The sequence below is a fragment of the Mytilus galloprovincialis genome, chromosome 6 (genome assembly GCF_965363235.1).
Source record: "Mytilus galloprovincialis chromosome 6, xbMytGall1.hap1.1, whole genome shotgun sequence".
NCBI lineage: Eukaryota > Metazoa > Mollusca > Bivalvia > Mytilida > Mytilidae > Mytilus > Mytilus galloprovincialis.
In genome coordinates, this window is record NC_134843.1 from 14,584,047 (window position 1) to 14,594,895 (window position 10,849).

At 33.7% G+C, this 10,849-nt stretch overlaps 1 long non-coding RNA gene across 1 annotated transcript; it reads right to left on the bottom strand.

The window, feature by feature from the left end:
- Positions 1-2,205: 2,205 nt before the first annotated feature.
- Positions 2,206-6,336, bottom strand: LOC143079010 (uncharacterized). Its single transcript, XR_012979324.1, has 4 exons — positions 6,222-6,336; positions 4,570-4,959; positions 3,712-4,062; positions 2,206-2,565 (listed from the first exon to the last, which is right to left on the bottom strand). It is a non-coding gene; the product is annotated as an uncharacterized LOC143079010 (long non-coding RNA).
- Positions 6,337-10,849: the final 4,513 nt, after the last annotated feature.

Consider the following 10,849-nt stretch of genomic DNA (forward strand, 5'->3'; position numbering starts at 1 on the left):
AAGATACCAGAGAGACGGTCAATCTAATAGATCGAAAATAAATTGGCAATCCCATGGATAAAAAAGAAAAAGACAAACAAACAAATTATAGAACACAAGACACAACATAGAAAACTAAAGACTAAGCAACATGAACACCAACAAAAACGATAGGTTACATTCGTGAACCGCTACGGGATTTTAATTACGACATAAGGAACATATCTGATATCAATCGTGAAACAGATATCCCAAAACGGTCAACCAACTCGTGATGGCGTCCGTAAAATTTACGAAGGAGGTCTTATGTGTTTGCCTGTTCCAAGTCACGAGCCTGCAATTCATGCAGTGGTTGTTGTTGGTTGCTGTATGGCGTGTGTTTTTTTTTATACATACATTAGGCTGTTTTCGTTTGAATTGTTTTTCATATTGCCATGTCATGGCCTTTTTTAGCCGACTTTTGCTAATGAGGTCGTAGCCTTGATCTATGAATGCTAAAATCTTTGCCTTTGACAATCTTACCACATCGTCTTACTTATACATTAGGAAAATGAAATATGTAAATAAATGCTTGTTCTGGTGGTGCTGATTGAGTAACTAATTTCATATCTATAAAATATAATACTTACCAGTACACACAATATCTACCTTTACTCTGTATTCTATGTTTAGTACGTTATCGCTAGTCTTTTCGTTTCTAAAAATCATGTCCGCGTTCTGTCTAATGTAACTGTTTTACACATTTGGATCCTCTCATTTAGACGTTAACAACCGTATCTGAATTCTCATTATTATTCGTTGGATCCAATTTTCGAAGGTTACGTGGGTACAAGTGAACCACGAATTCAAATGATCAACGAATAACATATTTTCAATATGCATTGTGTACACAGATTGGCAAAACCACGAAAGCAAATATCCACGAAAATGCAAGTTTTCATCAATCCACGAAAATTGATACTCAAGAAAGTAAATGAATAAACTCGACAGTATAAATTTGGTATATAGCAATTGAACCAAGTTAATCAATATCACAATTATACACAACATATGAATAAATGAATTAATGAGTTTATGAGTTCAACGAATGAATGAATGGAAATAACATATTAACAATTTTACTACATATTGACGGATACGTTTTCATTTTTAATTTGTCTTTATTATATTATTAACATGTTACAAGATATTCAGTCACAATACAATTGGTTTTCGCGTATAAATTGTTTTACAGTTGTCATTTCGGGTTCTTTTTTAGTTGACTATGCGGTATGGGCTTTGCTCATTGTTGAAGGCTGTACGGTGACCTATATTTATGAATTTAGTCTGTGTCATTTTGTCTCTTGTGGAGAGTTGTCTCATTTGGCAATCATACCAACATCTTCTTTTTTATAGGTATACTAGTACATTTGTATGTGCAATTAGCACATTCATCCAATTTGTTTAAAAAATGTATGTATATTTGTAATTTTATAAATTTTTTAATATGTGTCAGGAGTTGGAGTCTGAATTTCAGTCAGTTTATTGTAATTTTATGTATTTATTAGTGTGTCAGGAATTGGAGTCTTAATTTCAGTCAGTTTATTGTAATTTTATGTATTTGTAAGTGTGTGTCAGGATTTGGAATCTGAAGTTCCGTCAGTTTATTGTATTTTACATGTTTTATGTACATGTATTTGTTAGTGCGTGTCAGGAGTTGGAATCTGAAGTTTGCTCAGTTTATCGTTGTTAATCGTATTTGTATTTTCTTTTCGTTTATTCTTTTGTGAATTAATTACTTGGTCGTTGATTTTCTCGTTTGAATTGTTTTACTTTTTGTCTTGGTGTCTGTATATATTAATTTATTAAAGATATGGTATGATTGCCGATGAGACAATTCTACACCAGAGACTAAATGTCATAAAAGTTAACAACTATTGGTCACCGTCCGTCGATCAACATTGAAATAAACCCGTACCTCATAAAAAGCTATAAACCCCGAACTTTTATAGGTTATTTGATTAAATTGGGTTTTGACCATTTTGAATGCCTCGTGGTGTCCCATGGTTGCTAATATTAACGTCATTTTGTCTCTTAGTATGTTTGAGTGACAGTACTAGTAAAGTATTATTGAAATTGAGAGTTGTGTTCAATGTGTATTTCTGCAATTGCCACACTCTTTAATTGCCATCTTTATCTATTGTACTTTCTAAAAACATAAACGATCTAGCATGGTGATTAAACAAATATACGTCAGTTTTGTATTACAAAATGTGTTAGTACATGCTGATTTGTGAAGTTTCTCATTTGTTGTTGTTCATGAGTTTAATATCTTACCTATTTTAATCTGTATCGAGCTATTTGAGCTAAACGTTTTCCCATTGTAACTGTTTTGTGCCACACAAATATAGACGTCTGATTCCCCAACAGTAGCATTTGTAATGAGCTGGGATCCAGTTCCTATGACTGTGTATTGCTGGGACATTTTGTACCAGTTATAGTCTTCATTTCTAACAGCTGGGTTACCATCTGATGTACAAGTCAAAGTTGTTTGTCCTGGGCCGAAATTGTAATGTGACTTTGTTACTGTAACATTTCTCACGCTGTCTGTGTGTAATATATATAAAAATTTAATGTTAATTAATTACGAGGTAGATGTATGTAGCGACCTATTGACAGCTAGAGTACTGCTACTGGTATAATTTTATTTATGATGACTAATAAAAACGACAACAACGACAAAAATGATTTTCCTTAAAAAAAAAGTTGAACTGATAAACTTATTTTGAGGATTTGTTATCATTTACTTCTTTGTTTGGTATTAATTTGACTATTTTCAGTACAATTCGCTTTTTGGTAACAGTTTGATCATCAGTCCAATCAAAAGTTGTGGTTTTCAAATCTTGTCAAAATAAAAAAAGTAAATTATGTTTGGTTTACAATGGAAATTGATAGTTTTGTTGCGCGTCCGACAATGCATTATCAATCGATTATCATCCTTAATGTTGGGACTGTTTCTGATTACGGAGATGATGGTGGGTAAATATAAAAAAAGAAGATGTGGTATGATTATCAATGAGACTAAGTTGTCATAATTCCCTAAAATGACTCAGAAATTTACAAATATATGTCACCGTAAATCCTTCAACAATGAGTAAAGCCATTACGCATAGTCGGCAATAAAAAGCCCTGAAATGACCAAGGAAAACGGAGGAAAACAGTTCAAACGAGAAAACTAACGCTCTAATTAATGTCACAGTACAAATAAAAATGAACAAAACACAAATATGTAACACAGCAACAAACGACAACCACTGAATTACTTCAGCATTAAAGGCCATGTGCTCAACATAGTTTAACATAGAATATAATGATACGTACGATGTCGGCTTATAGTTAATGTTATACAACTAGTGTTTTTTATATCCTTTTGTCTCGGTCCCTGACTATAAATAAAGAATATCTGTCATAGATTAGTTTTGCTATAAAAGATGTGAAAATCATGGATTTTCTTATTTTTGAAGTGTATTAAACAAGATGGATGTTTAAGATAAAATATTAGTCCTTTCAATTTGATTGGTTGTTAAGACTTTTGTCGACTCTACACTACACTCCCACCCCCCACAATATTTCAAACAATTATGTATTATATAATATATAGTACTATGATAATTGCTATTTTTCCTCAAACACTGTCACACTAAATAGATAATGCCATTAGAACAGCATTTTAAATTAAGAGGAAAATCTTACAATAAACATTTATCATGTTCGTTTGTTTATATAAATTTCCCTGTGGCACATCTTGATAAACCACTTGACATCTCACTACTGCGTTGTTGTCCAGACTTTCCACCTGAAGTGTGAGCTGACTGGTACCGTTAAATGTGCAGGTTCCTGGCATTTCAAGTCCTGTTGTAGTCACGTTGTCATACAGCGATTCTTGGATTGTCATATCATTGGCGTTACGTCTATATACAATCCATCTAAATTTACCCATTGGTTTTCCAACATTTCCAGTGCACGTGAAGACAACTGACATTCCTTCTTCTATCCCAGCCGAGGGTATATAGCTTGGTACACTGTCTGGGAAAGTTGGACTACCTTTAAATAAGAAAGAATATTATAACAATCAATCGAAATCTATGCTTTAATTGCTTATTACCTTAAATGAATCTGCAGTCTTAAATTAATACTAGATTTCCTAATGGAACTACGATTTCATTTTAGGGGTGCTAGGATGAAAAATTGTGTCCTGCATCTTTTTTCGCTGTACTCTCAGTCCGGCTTTTTTATTTATTGTTTTGCAATGTGTCTCGTCCTGACTTTTGTTAACTCAAATCTCCTGTCCTGCCCTTTTCGAATACCATCATAGCCCCCCCCCCCCCAAACATAAAATAGTATCTCCTTATCGAGAATAAGTAAAATACATAAATCATTTGTATGATAATTCGTGGTCTGTACTATATTACATTGTTTTTAACTTAATCATTAGAATTCAATTTGATTTCGTACCTTCCACGTATATGGCTGTTGCGTTTGATTCTTGGATCTGTGTACTATATTACATTGTTTTTAACTTAATCATTAGAATTCAATTTGATTTCGTACCTTCCACGTATATGGCTGTTGCGTTTGATTTTTGAATCTGTGTACCAATATTACTGTCATACGTCACTCTACATTTGTACATGGTTTCATCTATACATTCAGTTTGATTGAATATCAGTACAGCAACATTAGAAGATTGATTGGGATTATTCATCGTAACTCTTCCATTTAGGTAGTTCCCGTCCATTCGAAGTGTGCCATCTTTTCTTCTATTTTCTGGATAAAATACGACTATTGTTCTATATTGACCGTTCAATTCAGCTGATATGTCGATAGAATATATATCATCCCCGGTCTCTGGGTTGTATGAACATCGTAATTCCAAATCACTAAGTCCAAGAACAGCATGACCAACAGTACTAATCTGGAGATTTGTTAAGCATTCTACCCCTGTGTATACGAATAATATTTATTTTAATTGTCATATTTCATTCAATAAATAAATCTTTTTTTGAATAAAATTTTCGGTATTCTCGCATGTGAGGGCCTGGATATATGGTTTACACAGTAGAGAATAATGGGCCAATACTACCGAAAATATATAAAAAATACAAAATAATTGGCCAATACTACCGAAAATATAGAAAGATTAGAGAATAATGGGTAACATTCATAAATAAAAAATACAAATGCCTAATAAATTAAAGAATACAAAATCGGAGGGCCCCTCCCTTTTTTCATGTGTAGTATTTTTTTCTCTCGCCATATGCATAATGTCATTAAATGGACGGGTAGTCTAACTATAAACCACTAATTAACCGCAACTTCGAGGTATAATTTTAAACATAATGTGGCCATAGAAAACCATGCTCGCTACGCATAATTCTATGTTATGTGAAATATGGGCCTTAATTTGGTATATATAACTTTAAAAGTTCACATCTTAATGAACATTTGTACTACAGTTCTAGTTGATATAAAGACAACTGCATGATAAATTACTTTAAACCACAGCTTTAATTAGCCTGATACGAGGCGAACAAACGAGCGACATTACACATGTTACAGTACGGAGAACAGAATTCCCATGTGGTGCATAAAAACAAAAACAGCACAATACAATAGGGCGGAGGATAATTGATAAATAATTGCTGTACCAAGTCACCAATGAATGAGCCGTTTCAATACAGGCACTTTTCTCAGAAAAAATCCTATATACCTAAATGTTATATAAGGTATATAGGGGGAGGGGGAATCTGAGACAAGTGCTTGTGGTTCTCAAGTCAAGAAACGCTAATCTGTGTTACTTTTGCAGTTGGTTTGATGTCTAATTGATGTATAACCAGGTGGTCGTGTGGTCTAGCGGGACGGCTACAGTGCAGGCGATTTGGTGTCACGATATCTCAGTAGCATGGGTTCGAATCCCGGCGAGGGAAGAACAAAAAATTTGCGAAAGCAAATTTACAGGTTTAACATTGTTGGGTTGATGTTTAGACGAGTTGTATATATAATATGTCTAACGGGACGGCTACAATGCAGGCGATTTGGTGTCACGATACCCCAGTAGCATGGGTTCGAATCCAGGTGAGGGAAGAACATAAAATTTGCGGAAGCAAATTTACAGATCTAACATTGTTGATCATTGTTGGGTGTATATATTATATAATTGTTTAGTCTTCAACTACAAAGCACATGCTTGATATCTGACTTACCCTTCAAACAAATAAGGAGCACAAAGGTGTACAAATACAAAACACGCTTCATTTAGAATGTCACAAACAGGAAGAGATTTAAAGTGTATGCTTAGTTTCATTATCATACCTAACGAAACCCTGTGTTATCTCCCGGTCGTATAAATATACAAGATGTGTACGATATTTTTCTAATTTTGTATTAAATTCCATACGCACTTTGGTAGCAAACTTACCGTGATAACAGAATTTAAATCCTATATATTGATCATATGAAAGGAAATATTGCTCTAGTGTGTAATAAAAATATAATATCATGAGTTGTATGCTGGGATAAATACTTGTAAACATAGTGTTTTAAGAAATATCTTAGGGTGGAGTTTGGAGAAAAGGCGATTTAAATAACGGTTATATATATACATGAAATTTTTACAAAAGTTAAAATCGTTCTTATTATACTTCAAATGTTGCCCAGCATTGTGAGCTTTTCCATTTTTCATAGAACATTAAGTCTGAGCCGCCAAAGTAAGTTACCGATACCCACCCTATGAGGTTAACAGTTTGTTTTTTTTTTTATTTTTCTGATAAAGAAATAACCTCAACTCAATTAAATACTAAACATAGATTGAAATATATAACCAATTTTATCAATACCATTTTTCCATACTCTACAATACTCTAGTATGGTAATTCCTCATGCGAAATTAGAAGGTCTGCCAGATCATAACATTAAAAATTCGTAAGGGTTCCACGGAACCCAGTGTCTCGCCTACTTTTTCTGTTAATCGCAGACTCAACAAAAATGAGGAAAAACATCAATAAAAATTTCCCTCTCGATACTGTCTTTTGATTGAAAGAAGCTTCCAAGTTTGGTAAAAAAATCAAGGATAGTTTATGAATCTAATAAAACTGCAGACTGTATGTAATGTTAACTGGAAGAAAAACTAAGTCCATTTATAAGTAAAATACGGAAAAAGTGATTTTTTTTTTTAACAAATTTACTTCTGAATAATATCTTATGATCAGAAACAAGCTTTTGTCTAAGTTTGGTAGAAAGCCAGGATAGTTTATAATAAGAACATTATAAAAATTTTAAAAGCTTAAACCACAGAGTGAATGTTTTGTCTCTAAAAAACTAATAAAATTGAGAATGGAAATGGGGAATGTGTCAAACAGACAACAACCCGACCAAATAAAAAAACAACAGCAGAAGGTCACCAACAGGTCTTCAATGTAGCGAGAAATTCCCGCACCCGGAGGCTTGAATGTAAGTAAAATACGGAAAAGTGGAAATTTATTTTTACAAAATTTTCTTTTTGATACTATCTTATGATCATAAACAAGCTTCTGTCCAAGTTTGGTACAAATCAAGGATAGTTTATGAAAGTTATTAAAATTTTAAAAACTTTAACCACAGAGTGAATGTAATGTTTCCTCGCAGAAAAACTAAGTCCATTTATAAGCAAAATACAGAAAAAATGGAATTTTATTTTTACAAAATTTACTTTTGGATACTTTCTTATGATCATAAACAAGCTTCTGTCCAAGTTTGGTAGAAATTCAGTATAGTTTAAGAAATTTATTAAAATTTCAAAAACTTTAACCACAGAGTGAATATTTGTGGATGACGCCGACGACGCCGACGACGACGGAATGTAGGATCGCTTAGTCTCGCTTTTTCGACTGAAGTCGAAGGCTCGACAAAAACAGAGTATTTCAAGAGCTTGAATCGCTCACCTGGTAAACATATGCCATTTTGATTTTAATTATACTTTATTGCAATACGTAATGTTCTTCGTATTTGTAATATGCTATACAAGGAGATGTGTTAGTAGTGCCAATGAGACAGCTCTCCATTCAAGCCAATTCAACCAAAGTATGGCTTTCAACACGGAGTCGTGGTTCACACAGGCCGAACAGCAAGCTATAAAGGGCCCAAAATGACTCGTGTAAAACAGTGAAATCAAGAAACCCAACGGTCTAATCTATTATAAGAAAAGAAAAAAAAACATGAAACATCTATGAACCACAGATTCAAACGACAACCACTGAAAAACAGGCCCCTGGCATAGAACATATCTAGTACAGCTTTTAGAAATTTGCTTAAAATTAACTTTAGGGACAATAACTTCAAAATGGATTATCCAAATTTTATTTAACATTTTTTTCTCCTCAAAATTCCAAATAATCATTAGTAGAGAGTGTTTTCTCATTTTTTACAATTCTTCTAAATAATACGTTTAAATTAATGCTTGACTCACTATTTGATCGACAATATATTTTCTACTTCGGTAGATTGATATCTCATTAAAATTATATCTAACTGGTTCTGAATATGACAATACAAAAACAACCAACATTTAAGGTCTGTATCATATCTTGATCTCTTGCTACAAATGGCATATATGTAGAACTGTAAACAAGGACCTACGACAAACAGCAGGATAAAATTTTCCCCATTATAAACTCCCCCCCCCCCCCCCCAAAAAAAATTGCATTAGATGTTACATGTGTGCATGTATACGAAATCCAGACTCCATTAAAGAATGGATGGATGGATTGGTGTTTAACATACGATGGCAAATATAAAAGAGGGCGAAAGATATCAGAGAGACATTCAAACTCATAAATCGAAAATGAACTGACAACGCCATTGCTAAATAAGAAAAAGACAAACAATAGTACACAAAGCATAATATTGAAAAATAAAGACTAAACAACACGAATCAAACCCAAAACTCGGGATGTTCTCAGATGCTCCGGAAGGGTTATATAGATGCTTGATTTCTTGATTAACAACATACTTGTTACGTTCGGAGGACGTGTTTTTCAACAGACTGTCGGCGTTCCAATGGGAACAAACTGTGCCCTTCTACTTTTCGACTTGTTTCTTTATTATAATGAGGCGGACTTCATACAGGAACTTCTTAGGAAGAAAGATAAGAAGTTAGCAATATCCTTTAACTCTACTTTCCGCTATAGAGATGATGTTCTTTCACTAAATAATTCAAAATTTGGTGACTATGTGGAACGCATCTATCCCATCGAGCTAGAGATAAAGGATACCACAGATACAGTTAGGTCGTCCTCATATCTTGACTTACATCTAAAAATTGACAATGAGGGTCGGTTGAAAACAAAACTTAACGACAAAAGAGATGATTTCAGCCTTCCAATTGTGAACTTTCCATTTCTAAGTAGCAAAATTCCAGCAGCACCTGCATACGGGGTTTATATCTCCCAATTGATACGAAATTCCCGTGCTTGCATTTCCTATCATGATTTTCTTGATAGAGGGTTGCTGCTTACAAGGAAGCTATTAAACCAAGAGTTCCAAATGGTGCAGTTGAAATCATCTCTTCGTAAATTTTACGGACGCCATCACGAGTTGGTTGACCGTTATGGAATAACCGTTTCACAAATGATATCGGATATGTTCCTTACGTCGTAACTACAATCCCCTTCCCTTTCATGAATGTGACCTACCGAATAAGACTATTTACCGGATTTGTTATCACATAAGGTAGCAATAAACAGTTAGGAAAAAATATTAAAATTTGCCATTATAAATTTTACCATCCCCTTTTCATTGCTTTCTTGCAATATCAAGCTTACTGTTTGTGTCATGTATGGGCATATGTATGTAATCAGAATCTTCTATAGATTTTATATCCAGTATATAAAATGGTAAAATATAATTTATTTTAGGTGTATCCATGGCAACAATCTGCATTTATTTGTTATAAAATATTGCAAAAAGGGGGGAAAAGATGTCACATATTTCCCCAAAATTTGGCTAAAAGTAGAATTTCAATCGCTTGAAGTAATACCTTTTCTGAAACTGTGTACATATATCATTCAGCAAATCCAATGAAAATCATATGTCTTTCGTCTCATTTTTTTGTAAAATTGCGTCAAAAACTTCGTGTAGAAAAAAGAGTGTTTGTAAACATTACATTAATTTCTGGACCGATGGCCGGTCTAGCTATGAAAATACGGATTGTCAAACAGAAAACAGTCCATAAAACATGTAAAAAATAATCTTGATGCTCTTATAAACCATTTTTGAAGGCTAAATTAGCACTCAGCTGTCTAAAAATGAATTTTATTACACAATAACTTTCCTATTTGAAAAATCCACAGGGGCCAAAATGCGAAACTAAACTGCTCCTAACTGTGTATTGCTACCTAAGCAACACGACGGGTGCCACATGTGGAGCAGGATCTGCTTACCCTTCCGGAGCAGCTGAGATCACCCCTAGTTTTTTTTTTTGGGGGGGGGGGGGGGGGTTGTGTTGTTTATTCTTTAGTTTTCTATGTTGTGTCATGTGTGCTGTTTTTTGTTTGTCTTTTTCATTTTTAGCCATGGCGTTGTCATTTTGTTTTAGATTTATGAGTTTGACTGTCCCTTTGGTATCTTTCGTCCCTCTTTTATATACAAATTAGGAAAGGGAAAGAAATGATTATGGACCCTTCTTCTTTTTCGACATACACACTGAGCCTAATGTTTTAATGTGCTAAGTCATGATTTAAAGTCAGCAAAAAAGACTTGTCATTCTTCATAGATTCTTATTTAAACTATTGGAAGACCGGTTTTTGCTCTTACTCCTAAATCTCTCATGCTACTTGAAAAAGCAGCATATACACAT